The sequence below is a fragment of the Tinamus guttatus genome, unplaced genomic scaffold (assembly GCF_059628265.1).
Source record: "Tinamus guttatus ecotype Peru unplaced genomic scaffold, ASM5962826v1 Tinamus_guttatus_pri_ptg000002l, whole genome shotgun sequence".
Classification (NCBI taxonomy): Eukaryota; Metazoa; Chordata; class Aves; order Tinamiformes; family Tinamidae; genus Tinamus; species Tinamus guttatus.
In genome coordinates, this window is record NW_028288536.1 from 979,622 (window position 1) to 992,279 (window position 12,658).

The 12,658-nt window shown below is 44.8% G+C and overlaps 1 protein-coding gene across 3 annotated transcripts in view; it reads right to left on the reverse strand.

The window, feature by feature from the left end:
• MAP4K4 (mitogen-activated protein kinase kinase kinase kinase 4) overlaps window positions 1-12,352 on the reverse strand; it is a 602,555-nt gene extending 590,203 nt beyond the window's left edge. For all 3 annotated transcript variants that reach the window (XM_088539979.1, XM_088539912.1, XM_088539830.1), the window contains exon 1: window positions 12,330-12,352. The gene's annotated coding sequence lies outside the window, so the exon portion shown is untranslated. The remainder of the gene's footprint in view (window positions 1-12,329) is intronic.
• Window positions 12,353-12,658: the final 306 nt, after the last annotated feature.

The window sequence follows — 12,658 nt, forward strand, 5'->3', positions numbered from 1 at the left end:
GCCTGCAGTCATGCAGCTGCTACCAGCAGAAACGGTGTTGTTTAGGGCTAACTGCTGTGAAATCATCGTTTTCCCTCTCCATCCCAGCAGGAGAAAAGGGAGAAGAGCTGTATGGTTGCCCTGGGTTGTGAAAAGGAACAGCACTGATGATAGAAATTCTGGAGTGTTAACCTGGAGTCATGTCTGAGAGAAGAGCGTGGAAAAAAAGGAGCGGGCAGTTGCTTTAAAGCCCCCCAGAGATGATGAATGCAAGTTGCTGATGCGTTACTGGAAGTGTTAGAGCAGCAAATGTTCTTCCCCGTATCATGTGCCTGCACACCAGAGAAGCAGCTGCCAGTAAGACAAAATGCACACACCAGACTGAAAACATGAAGCATCTGCTGTATATGACTGTTTGAAATCATTCAAAAAAAAAAAGGGGGGAAAAAAAAGGAAAAAGGAAAGCGCTTCCACTGCAAAGGAGTGAATTAAACATAGCCACAGAGCTTGCATACCTGGAAATGCAGTGTCTAGCTAACAGCCAGAAGGTGGCCAACTGCCCTGGAAGGGGACAAACATTTCTGAGCCGCTTCTGGGATGAAAGAGAATCTGCAACTAGGAGGGTAAACATGGGCCACAGGGCAGCTGCACACTCTCTGAAAAGCTATTTAACACTGAGAACCCAGCCAAGGCTACTAATCATGCCTATGCACATGGATCTCCTCTGGGAAAAATGTATAGCTGTGCTGGAAGCATGCAAGAAGAAGGAAAAGCTTTTGTGAAATGCCTAGCGGCTTGAATAACTACGAGTTATACCCACTGTGATTTTAGAAGTAGCATTCATAATAGATCTTTATTTCTCTGGTCTAAAGCCTTCCTTTTTTTATTCAGCTCTCTTTCCCTTGTCCTGTGAGATCTCTGGACAGTATACTACAATATGAGGCATCATTCTTCCTTTGCAAAATGGTTGGAGAAGCTGAAGGAAGTTTCTTACATAGTTTTGATGAATTATAAAGATCAGTTCAGAGCAGGAAATTATTATCATTCACAGATGGCTCACTGTGACTGTGAAACATCAAGATTGCCTTAGTTACTCTTCAGGTGTTTCATCCGCAGGTCAGGAATTCACTTATAGAGAAAGTACTTGGAATCTTTTTTTTTTGATGTTTTGAGTGAGTCCTAATAAGGTTTTGCAGCAAGTAAAATTGGAAATCATACATACCATAAAGCTTCACTTTGAGTCTACTGATTTTACTGTCGCTCTCCTTTAAGTAATTTATAAAGTAAGGTTTACTTTATTGCTTTATTAAGATTTGCTGAATTACCACCTGATCCTTGAAAATCTGCAGTTTTTGAACTTGTAAAAAGGCAGCTAGCAAGAAGATGTAAAAACAGATCTCCAAAATGTGTCATTATTTGTACGCCTCTGTCCATTTCACAAACTTCTTTCATCTTAGATCAACTTTTTTCCTTTCATTATCTTTTCAGTTTAGCTCTGATGCAAAACCCATCCAGATACATATTTGTGATTAGACTTGAGGCCCCTAATGTAATTTTAGAAGCTGACCAGTGATAAAACAACCTTTTAATCAGTTTTTAATCTCAACACACTATTTAAAATGCATCTTTATGTGATAGCAAGGTACTGCAGTAAGTTGTAATTGTTTTTTTGTGAATTCAGATTTGACTTAGTAGGTTATTTGAAATGCCATTCTGATGAAAAATAACTCAACTGCATTGCTGACTTGTTAGGATCTGTCATATGGTTGTGTAACAGTCAGAGAAAATCACTTTGTTAGTGATACTTTCTTTTGGGTAATCTTACGGATAGATTTCTGTCTCAAAATACATCATGGTAGGTTTGCTTTGTACACACTTCTCTCTTCTGAAGTAACATTTGCAGAATTTTCCTTTATTTATTATTATTATTAGGCCTCTTTGCTGCAGTTTCCTTTTGGAAATTAATTCAGGTTTAAACAGTTTGCACTTGATTTTAATGCAAGTTTGTAACTGGCCTGTAGGTAGAACAGTGCGTAGACACATCAGCTCTGATGGAGACCTGTTAACCAGCACCATAACATGGCTGTGGGGAAGCTACCACCTGATTCTGACAGGTATCCAGCAAGACATTTCCAGCAACATCCAGTAGTTATGAAGATGATGGATAAGCCTGTGAAGAGACCTTACCTTGACACTTGTGTCTAGTGATCACCAGCCATGATCTGGCAGAGGTGCAGCAAGGGGCAGCTGGTGTTTGAGCAGGATGAAGGGGAGAGCAGAAGGCATGGCTTGCTTGGTCTGCAGAGAGAGGGGCTACCACTGCTGTCTGAAACTGCTGGGGGAGATGAAGGAGAATAGGATGAGCTGCCTGCAGAAAAGGAGACAAAGGACAGTACAGTAGCACAGACATAACCAGCCTGTGTTGGCCTGACAGCCAGCTGAGGCTGTGAATGGCAGGACATTTCCTACCTTGAGGCTCAGTGTCTATACAAAGACTATAGATGCATCATCTGCGTTGCCAATTCAGTCTACACAAAGGGTATAGAGATGAGGGTGCTGTGCCGGTGTCTGCCGAAGCAGCAGAGGCCTTGATTTCATGACCCAGATGATGATCCTTCGAGTCCCAGGCTGGCGAGCTCTGGCTGTGCGCGCAGAGGAGCAGTCCTGGCGTGCGAGGGCCGGGTAATCTGCCCGTGGGTGGAAAAGGATCAGCCGAAGCAGATGGGGCTGAGCTCACGTGGCCCCGTGCACACAGGCTGGCCCTGGCTGCCGAGAGAGGGGCCACCGCGGGGGAGCCGCAGTCGCCTCCTGCCTGTGGTGTGCGCTGCCTCCACAAGGAACCCGGCCGGCTGGCAGGGTGAGGGACGGCACCCACTGCCCCCGTGCTGTGCTCCTACAGTAGGTGGATTATGTTAACTATTGAGTTGTTCATTGTCTCACATAAATCACGTTTGGAGGTGATGGAAGAAATGCGGAATTTTGTACGGAGCTGTACGGAGTTAATGATGCTCCCCCTGCCTGTGTTGGGGTTGCATGGCTGACACAGAAGTGGTTTTGTAGCAAATGGAAGGGAAGGAACAGGATATCATGTGGTAACTCCTTCGTTTGGAGAGCAGTCAAGTGGCATCCTGGACAGTTTCTGTTATCCCTTTGAAGTTCCGAGGATCCCACTCCCTTCCTAGCCAAACCTAGCCTACCTGGTTGGGCAGCACAACCAAATCCCAGACCAGACCCTCGGCCCCCATCCCACAAGAAGCAGAGAGATCAGCCTCTGCTGCCATGATGGCACATGGACACGTGTGGAGTGTCACTGCTGGGCAGCACCTCTGCAAGGCGGCACCATCGCGCGCTGCGCCCATCCTGCTCAAACAGTTGTCGCCTCCTGAAAATCCATCACAAAGCTGCAATTTGCCTCTTCTGCCTCTGTCCCTTGAGGGAAGTGGGAATATGATGACTTTCTGCAGAGGAGAACTGCCATCATCAGAAATGAAAGAGCCGTCGCCGGAGGGGTGGTACAGCCAAATAAGCTTGATTCGTGACTGCGCCTCGTAAACAAAATTTGCTTTTATGAGGTGGGGAGTATTAGAGATATCTGTAACGTGTTTAGAGAAGGTGAAAGTTCCTACGGAAGACAGAGCAGGGCTAAAATATTAACGGCTCCGTAATCACTATATAGTTTTAAAAGCCAATTGTAACCTCTGAGTTTAATCATGTAGGGTAAGCTTAGCATGCAGTGCTTACTGCTGGTGCCTAGTGCAGGTTACATGGAATCCTGTCAGCTGCTTAATGTGAAGCATTATTTCAATTTTGCCCCGACACATAAATGATGAGGAGCGTATGTGTTTGCAGCCAGCGCAGCAGCCTAATGTTCAAGGCTATGAGTAATAGGCCCATTAGCCTCCTGAAACTTTAAAGTGTAGTTGAGGGCTTGCTTTCTGATGTATTATGCCAACACGTACTAAGTCTGCTAGGCACTTTACTTGAGCTGAAGGCACAGAAAGATTTAAAGCTGAGCGGTTGTTTCTCCACTGCTGAATCTTATGCTATTTCAGGGAGTTTCTAGCCAGTGGTCTTCCTGAAGCACGATATAGAAACACTGTGAATATTGAACCCCTGGAACATTTTTCCCCAGCAGAAAGACTCCTTTGCTGTATTCTCCATGTCTGCTGGTGGCTGTAGAAGTGTTTCTCAGTGCTGTCTTTGTGTCAAAAGGTGCTGTCTTCTGAAAATCCCTTTTGCTCCACGTCCCCAAGTAAAGGCCTTTGAACCCAAGTCCCTTATCAGCCACCCAGGTACCATGACCTGAAAGTTGCTATTTTGTGGGCGCATAGAAGAAAACAAAATAAACCAAAACCCAACTTTTATTATTTCCCAGAGGTTTCACTGCAGAGAGAGGAGAGCAATGGGAAGAGAAGACAGAGAAAACAGGGGGAGTGCTTGTGTGTTACTTTATTTGATCTCTTCTTTGAACCTAAATCCAAGAAAAAATAAATATAATTTACCACTGGTCAGTGCATGCTCTATCTGAGAGTGCATGAACCAGCTAAGAGGAGAGAGACGGCCTTTCTTGTGGGACTGCTTGGGTTTTGATTTATTGTCTTTAATTCATGTTTTATAGAGGCTAGATCCTAGAATGCTTCACCCTCATCTTTGAGGAGCTTAGAACCTGTTTTGGCAATTTCACTGAAGTAGTATTCGGGTTTTTGTTTTTCTTTCTATTATTTTTGTTTTCTTTCTATCGCATGTAGAGTTGATAGTGCCAGCTGTAATTAAATTTTCTAGTGCCTGCCTTAAATCCGTGGCTTTGATTGCTTCTAATTTTGCCAGACTTGGAACTAATCAAGCTGAAATATCCTCTACTGGATGTCTACCTTAAGTTGGCTATTGCTCGAGAGCTAAAATAGTTATGCCATTCTGGGAATGCTGTTTCAAATATTTACTTAGATTGTGCCCTTGATGGGAAAAAATCTTATTGTGCTAGAGTGATGCAATGGATAGAAGACTTAAGAGAAAATGTGAGAAAATGAGAATGTTGTTCAAAATGTGCCTTTTGATTTTCGCGGGATAAAACCACTGGGGGAATTACAAGTATTTGAAAAATTCAGGCAACACAAACTCTGGCCCTAGAGCTTGATGGCCAAATTCTTCGAAGTGTGATCTGCCTTGGTCTGCAAATGAGAAAGAGGACTTTTCTAACAATTTCTGCTGCTCACTGCAGAAGCCTTCTGCAGGCTGAGGTGCTGGAAATGAGTGCTGAGCTGCAGGGGACCTGAGGCAAAGAGAGGGGCACAAAGAGTGGAGGGGTAAAAAGATTTGAAGGAGGAACCTGGGGAGGATGCTGGGGCTGACTGGACTTGTTTGGTTTTTTAGATGCCTACATCTAGAAATATATATTCTGGGAGTGCTGAGTTTGCAAAGTCTAGTTCCAAAAGTTGGGAAAAGCAAGAAGGTAGGGGCCCCACCGCCTTCCCCTCGCCACACCTTTGTCTGTCATGCTTCCTAACATATAAGTTATTCTAGTTACATTGTCCCATGCTACTTTTTTCATGGAATTCCAGTCTCATTCATTGTGCAGGACAAATGGGTGCTCCTGTTAGGGCTTGAAAGAGTAAGATGTCTTCAGTGCTGCTTCGTCAGGTCTTGCAGAAGCTAGAAGGTAGGTACTTAGAGAGCAAAGAACTGAACAAAAGTAAAAGATCTGTCTCAGTTGGCCACTAAATTTTTGCACACTGCTGATTCAGTTATCTAACCCTGACCTCTCACATTTGGGCCACTAATAATAGGTTCCACTAGGTGATCTCTGAAGGTCCCTTCCAACCTTAATGGTCCTGTGATTCTGACTGCAAGCCCTGGGATGGGAGTTGTGCAGGCTCATTCACAGCTGCAACTCTGCCAGTCAAGGCTGTAATCTGAACATAATATTAAATTAGGTTGTAAATGGCCTCAGCTGAGGCTGCAGAATGGGCGGATAGTTTTTCCTCGGGCTTTCTGTACGTCAGGCCTCCACCTATAAAGCTGGATTAATAGGTGTTCCTTCGCTTCACAGGCATTCTGGGAAAATAATTATTGGTTGGAATACTCTGTAGGAATAAAACACCACAGAAGAACCCTTGGGGAAAAAAAAAAAAAAAAAAAGATATATTTCCCTGTCAAGCCTTGGGCAGCATTGTGTAAGCCTGACCTGTAGCGTAAAAGGGGGCATGGAAGGGCTGTTTGGCCATGGGGAACAGAACGAGACGTGGTACCTAAACGCAAGGGGACAAGCTAGAGGGCAGGCGCGAGGGTGTGCAGGGCAGCTCCCAGGCCGTGCCGTCACGCTTTATGATTGCAGGCAATGGCCCTGGGGGCCAGCACGGCTGGTGCTCATGTTGGCTGTGAGACCCTGAAATCCCAGCCCCTCGAATACGCATCTAGAGCAACGCTTCAGTTTGGTTTAGGAGCATGCTTTTGAAACGAAACACAGGACTGATCCCACTCTGGGGTCTCTTGTCCCCACGCCTTGGTCTCGGTGCCTAAAGGGACCCAGAGAGCACCTGATATGCCCTGCCTGAAACAAAGGTTCAGCCCACTGGGCCTGCAGCGTGGTTATAGCTTCCTCCGTGCTCTTGGGTCCCATCATTGCCACTACAAATAGAGCCCTAGTGTCTTTCTGAACTGAGTTCTGTTTGGATCACTTTAACTCTAGTGTTACTTTGATTTTTACAGCTGTAACTTTCAAGGCTGCTCTAAGCAGAGCTCTGTTGGTGTGGGTATGTATACACACAGAAGGACCCAGTGAGTTTCTTAAGTGATAGTCGCTCTAGTTCACTCTAGTGGTGACTGTGTGAAGAACATGAAGTTGCGCTGCAAAAATCTTTTCACTTCAACCTTAGTTGAAGCAATATGTGTATTGCTATAGAGCATTAGTATTAACGATCTGCGTAAGTGTTTCCCACATAAGTTTGGAGCTGGATGGGGTCCACTCAGAAGGAGCTTGCTGATGTGAGTGCAGGACTGGTGTCAATCATTGACGAAAAATCGTGCTGACTGGGGATGTCTCTGGTGATTGGGGGAAAATGATCCAGGGAGTTAAGGGGCAGTCAGCCTCACCTCTGTCCCTTGAAGAGTTCATGGCATACGTGTCCTGGGAATACATTTTGAAACTCATGAAGTACAAAGTGGCACTCAGGATCAGTCAACATGGATTTACCAAGGGCAAATCATGTTTGATAAACTTGATTGTCTTCTGTGATGGAAAGACTGTCCCTATGGACAAGGGAACGGCAGTGGATGCTGTATGTTTTGGCTCTAATGTGGCTTTGACACCATCTCCCCTAGGACTCGCTTGAAAGCTGAGGAGGCATGGGCTGAATGAACAAATTGGAGATGGTTTGAAAGATGTCTGAACTATTGGACTCTCAGGTAAGTAATCAATGGCTCAGTGTCCAATTAACAGAGAGTAATAATGGAGTGACCCAAGGTAATTACAAGGGGTCAGTTTTGTTGAATATTTTCATCAGAGATCTTACATGATGAGGCAGACTGCACCTTCAGCAAATCTGTGTGTGGTAATATATTGGGTGTCAGGGCAGGGGGGAGGAAAGGTTTGCTATCCTGAATGGTTGAGTGACTCTGAAATATTGAGGAAGGGACTGACACAAATCTCATGAAATTCAGAGTGAGAAGTTCAGCACTGGGGGTAGAACAACCTTCAGCACAAGCTTAGGACCAAACAGCTAGAGTCCTGGAGCCTAGGAGCAGAAAGTAAATGAAGCTACTTCTTCCTATCTATCTCAGTTATATGCTATATGTTTATCAGGTGTATGTCCTGCAAGTTGTCTGACTACTTAATGAGTGGCTATGAAAAAGCCGGGCTCTTCCACACGTGCAAGGATGAAGGACAATGGCCACAAGTTTCCGCAAGAGAAGTTCAAGTTCTTGGGGTAGAAGAAAAAGAAGAAAAAGAAAATGTTAACAGCAAGGATGGGTAAACACTGGAGGAGGCTCCTGGCCAGGCTGTGTGACCTCCATCCTTGGAGGTGTTCAAAACACAGCTGGACAAGGCGACTTTCTAACTGAGTGGACTTCATCTAACTTGGAAGCTGACCCTGCTTTAAACAGGGAGTAGGAATAGATGACCTTCTTTCCAACCTCTTCTTTTTTCCTATAATTGTGTTCTGCAGAGGCAATAAGCATAGCTCTCCCACTTCTTTCTGACCTTTTCTTTACTTTTCTCTCCCTTTCCTCCTGAAAATACAGGTTATATGGAGTAGGAACAGGTGGGATATCCTTCTTCTACTGCAGAAGCAGAAAATGAGCGGTCTAAATGAGCATTGTGTGCAAGTTTGATGGAAAGGGATATTTATGTGATCATATCTGCTATGAGCCTTTTGTCTCCTCATGATTAGCATTCCCTCTCTCCAACTGCCTTGGTGCACAAATAGGGCTGCTCTCCAATCCCTTGCACTCCAAAACCCTGCCTTGGAGACACCAAAAACTCTGAGTGTGCTTAACTGTGCTCCTGACCTTGTTACCTGGTTTTCCAGGGGCACCTTCTCCTGGCAATGTGATTGCTCACTCACGCGCCCTGTTTTCCAAGTAACCACCGCTGGGTGTGATGTGCTGAGCAAAACATAAACAGCAATTTCACTTGTCAGGAAGCTCCTCTGGCTTGACAGCAGACTGTGTTGACTCACTGACAGTTTTCCTTTGGTTATCAACCCTGAGAACCACTGCTAGAGATCCAGTTTTACCTGGAGAACAGTATTGCTTGCGCACCTGAACTGCAGCGCCGCGGGGTTTCAGAAATACACAGTTAAGCATTTGATGCCTGCTAAATATTGTATTGATTAAAGCTCACCACCCCCATGGCAACTAAGGTGTTCAGCATGTGCTGGGAACACTGACCAATCTGTTTGTTAATAATCCTTTTACAGTTGCAGAAGCCAAAAGATGTTTGTGTGAAGTTAGTGAAATGTGCATGGAGAAAAGCCTTATAAATGGGTAATGGCTCTCCTCCATCATTATTGCTTGGGTATTTGTCCTATCGCATTATTTTGTTGGGGCAGGGCGGAGACTGTGGAAGCAATGAGTATTTCTTCTTAATTAAGAAAAACTATGTTTTGAGTTCTAAATTAAGTCAGAATACCCTTAAGCTGCCCTGCTGTGACTGTTTTTAACATGGAAATTCTGGCAGAGGGCCAAGGTTGTCAGCACTCCTGTGTCCAGAATTAGTTATTGAGGCATGAACTTGGGGATTTCTGGTGAGGACAGCACAATATTAATGCCCCTGCACAAGCCTTGAGTGAAACTGCACCCAAACATGGACACACAGCTCCAAGAGGGACTGCTTCCAAGCAGGGCAAGTGCAGAGCGGCTAGTAAAAGGTCCATACATGAGAAACCTCTGTCATATTCTGGTTCATCAGTTATCAAGACTGCAGGGACTCCATAATCACCTATTTTGACTTTCTGCAATGCACAGGCCATTAAACAACATTCCTAAATTGCTTCCACTTTGACTTAGGGTGCAGGCTTAGGAAAGGGGAAGAGGAAGGAATCTGACCTCCTTTACAAAGGTCCATTCATGGCAAATCCATCACAGCCCTGAGTAAAACGCATTAGTCTTAATTACCTTCAAAGATAATTACCTTCAGATGCCATCACAGCTAAATATTTATAAATAATTCTAGTCTAAACTTTCTTCAACCTCCATCTGTTACAGGTGGGGCTGCTTCATGTTGCTGCAGCCAGGAGATCAGACGCGATGTCTTTCCTGGCATAGGTGCTGAGGGAGGAGGCCGCACAGCTCCATCACCAGCACTGAAGGCAGGAAGGACTGGAGCTGACTGACAGCAGTGAAGGGTTTTCTGCCTTTCCTAATATTCTTGTGCACACTAACGCTTATTTAACCCTTCCATGGAGCAGGACTCTGTTTGTGGCGTGGACTGCAAAACCACTGTTGACTTTTTGAATCCGTTAGCCTCATATGTCAGTCTCTGTGAATGACATGTGGGCTCAGGATAGGAAGAGAGGAATAAATGCAGAAAAAAAAAATCTTGCTGAATGAATGAAATCAGGGTGACCGAGTGTGAAATAAGAGAGGCATTAGGAGCTCTTTTATTCCTGTGGGGTGTGAATCTAAACCACTTGCATGGCATCGAGGCGGCACTTTAATTTTGCAGCTCTGCAGAAGCAATCTGTGTGCTTCCATAAATCACCTGCATTTATTCACACTCAACAGCACTCTTGTTTGCTCTCTTTGACCTTACAAAACAGAGATGCAGGGACTGGATTTCCAGACACCGAGAGTCTTTTTCTTAGCAACCAGCTTGAATTTCACACTGAACTTAATTATTTTACTGAATAGTGGTGAAGTAAGGCACACCTTGAAAATAATCAGTCATGAATGCAACTGTAACTCATTAATGACATTTGAGGTTACTCTACCTGCTGCGCTGACACTGATTCCATCTTACATGAAATCTGCTGACTTCCTTGAAGGGCTGGGCGTGCTACCACACCTAGAGATACAAGAAAGTTGACAGTCACTGTCTAAATTGAGTTTGTAGAGGATCTGAGCCAAGCAATTGAGAAGAAAGAGGAAAGAGGCGAGGAGAGAATGGTGTGAACTCTGCTAGCTACTGGATTAATAAAATGTGTGCAGGGAGAATAAAGATAGACCATATATCATCACCAGGTTGCTTGAGAGTAGGCTGGAAAAGGCCTTAGTCATGTGATAACTTGTAAATTAATTTTCAGCTGTGGGTACACTGTAATAGTAATTTAATAGTATGGCTGCGGAAAATGAATCTCCCTATAGCTGTTAGACTATGGCATTGGGTGTTCCTGTGAATGAGAAACAAATAAAAAATACCTGAAAGGTTATACCGGTAAAAAAGTAACTTTATGAAGGAGCTTCATGAGCATTTGAAAGCAGTATTTTATTCTGAATAGATTCTATTACCTGCTTAGAACAAATTCCACTGAAAATATTAATGGGTTTATTAGATCTTATCCTAAATATCTCCACGTAGGAGTTTCTTAAGATATTCTTTCTCATTCTAATCATTGCTGCCTTTATTATGAAATATTTTGAATCAAACAGCTACAGACTCCCTATCCCTGAATTTTCTGCCATTTTGACATAGTTTCATATTCACAGAAGATGTGTACTAGGTAACACACTAAAACCACAATTAACCACAAAAATATTCCTATGTGGTGTTTTACTTTTTTCCCCTCTTTTACTTTTGTCCAGACCCTTAGCTTTGACTGGAGGCACGATGATCATTACATTTGCATTCACTTTCCAGTGCTCTGCTGTAGCTCCCAGACAATGTGATTCACAGAATGTCAGTTCATTTATGACAGAGCTGATACCTGCCTTTTTTTGAACAGTCTTTTAGATAGAAACACTTTCAGTGTTTTTCCTTAAAGGGATTGTTCTCTTCCTTCCTTGTCATTTTGATGTTGCCTTCCTTAGAATCTGGATCCTGGGAATCAACCAATTCTTGGCTAGAAAATACCTCATTAGTCTGGAGGAAGGTGTTGAGTAAAACAGCATAAAGGATTATCTTTGTTGCATCTGAGCCTGCCTAGACACAAGTAATCTTATCTTTGGTTGCCAATTCCCTAAAGTGATTTTGCTTTTGTTTAGTAATTGATTCGTGATTCCAGGAGAGGTAGGTTAAAGGAAGAGGAAAAAATCAAAGATCAAAGCAAGCGTTTTATCTTTTCCACCTCTTCTTCCATTCTTCCCTCTTGCTTGAAGCCGATTTCAATATTCTTTGCTGAATATCCTCTGCGATCAGAGTCGTGCTATTTTTCCCACAGCAGAAAGGCGCGCGGGAAGACATGCCAGCCGGCTGGAAGAAGCTGTGCTCTCACGCCCCGTGCCTCCTCCTCACCGCCTCCCCTCCAAACACTCCGTGTGCTGCTGCAGCGCTGACTCCCGCTCTCCTCCAATGCTGCCAGAGGTGCCCTCCACCCTGGTTTTGTCTCCGACACTGCTTGTGCTGCTGTTACGTGCCCTCATCCCTGGAAGGCTTGTGACTTTTCCTCCCTCCATTCCCCTTTCTATCAGATCCTAATCCTTTCTGCCCTTTGGCAGAAGGATGCTCTCCCTCAGCGATTTGTTCTTGGCTTACTTTTCTGGTGCTTTCAGCCTCTCACACAGCTTTGACCAGTATCTTCTCTCTTTCTGCAGCTAAAACAAACCGTGATGTGTCCCTCTGACATCCCTGGGTGGTTGCCCAGTCATCGCAAAAAGGCTTCACCTCCTTTATCACAGGCATCCCTGTCGCTGTACTTCTGGTTACTCCAACTTATAACCTTGGCAGCAGCAGGCCTTGTGCTTCACCCCTGCTCTGCCTCTCCTCCTCCTCCTCCTCGTCCCACTAAAGGACAAGCCCCCACAAACAGATTTTCACCCCTGGGGACACAAAAACCACGTTCGCCTTCACAGCCGAGAAGTTTAGAGGCAGCTCCCTCTCTCCGTGCCTGCCCGACCACCCAGGGCTCCTCTCTGAGTGCGCGTTTCCGCAGCGGAGCCTGGGGGGTGGAAAAGCTCGAGGCTCCAATTTGGAAATAAGGGATGATGCCGTGATGTGGAAAGGCTGGTGAAATCTCTCACCGCAGCTGCCGGCCGTGCCGCACCAAACAGCGCGGCTGACGTGTTCGCTTGAAGCAGCTCGCTGCTG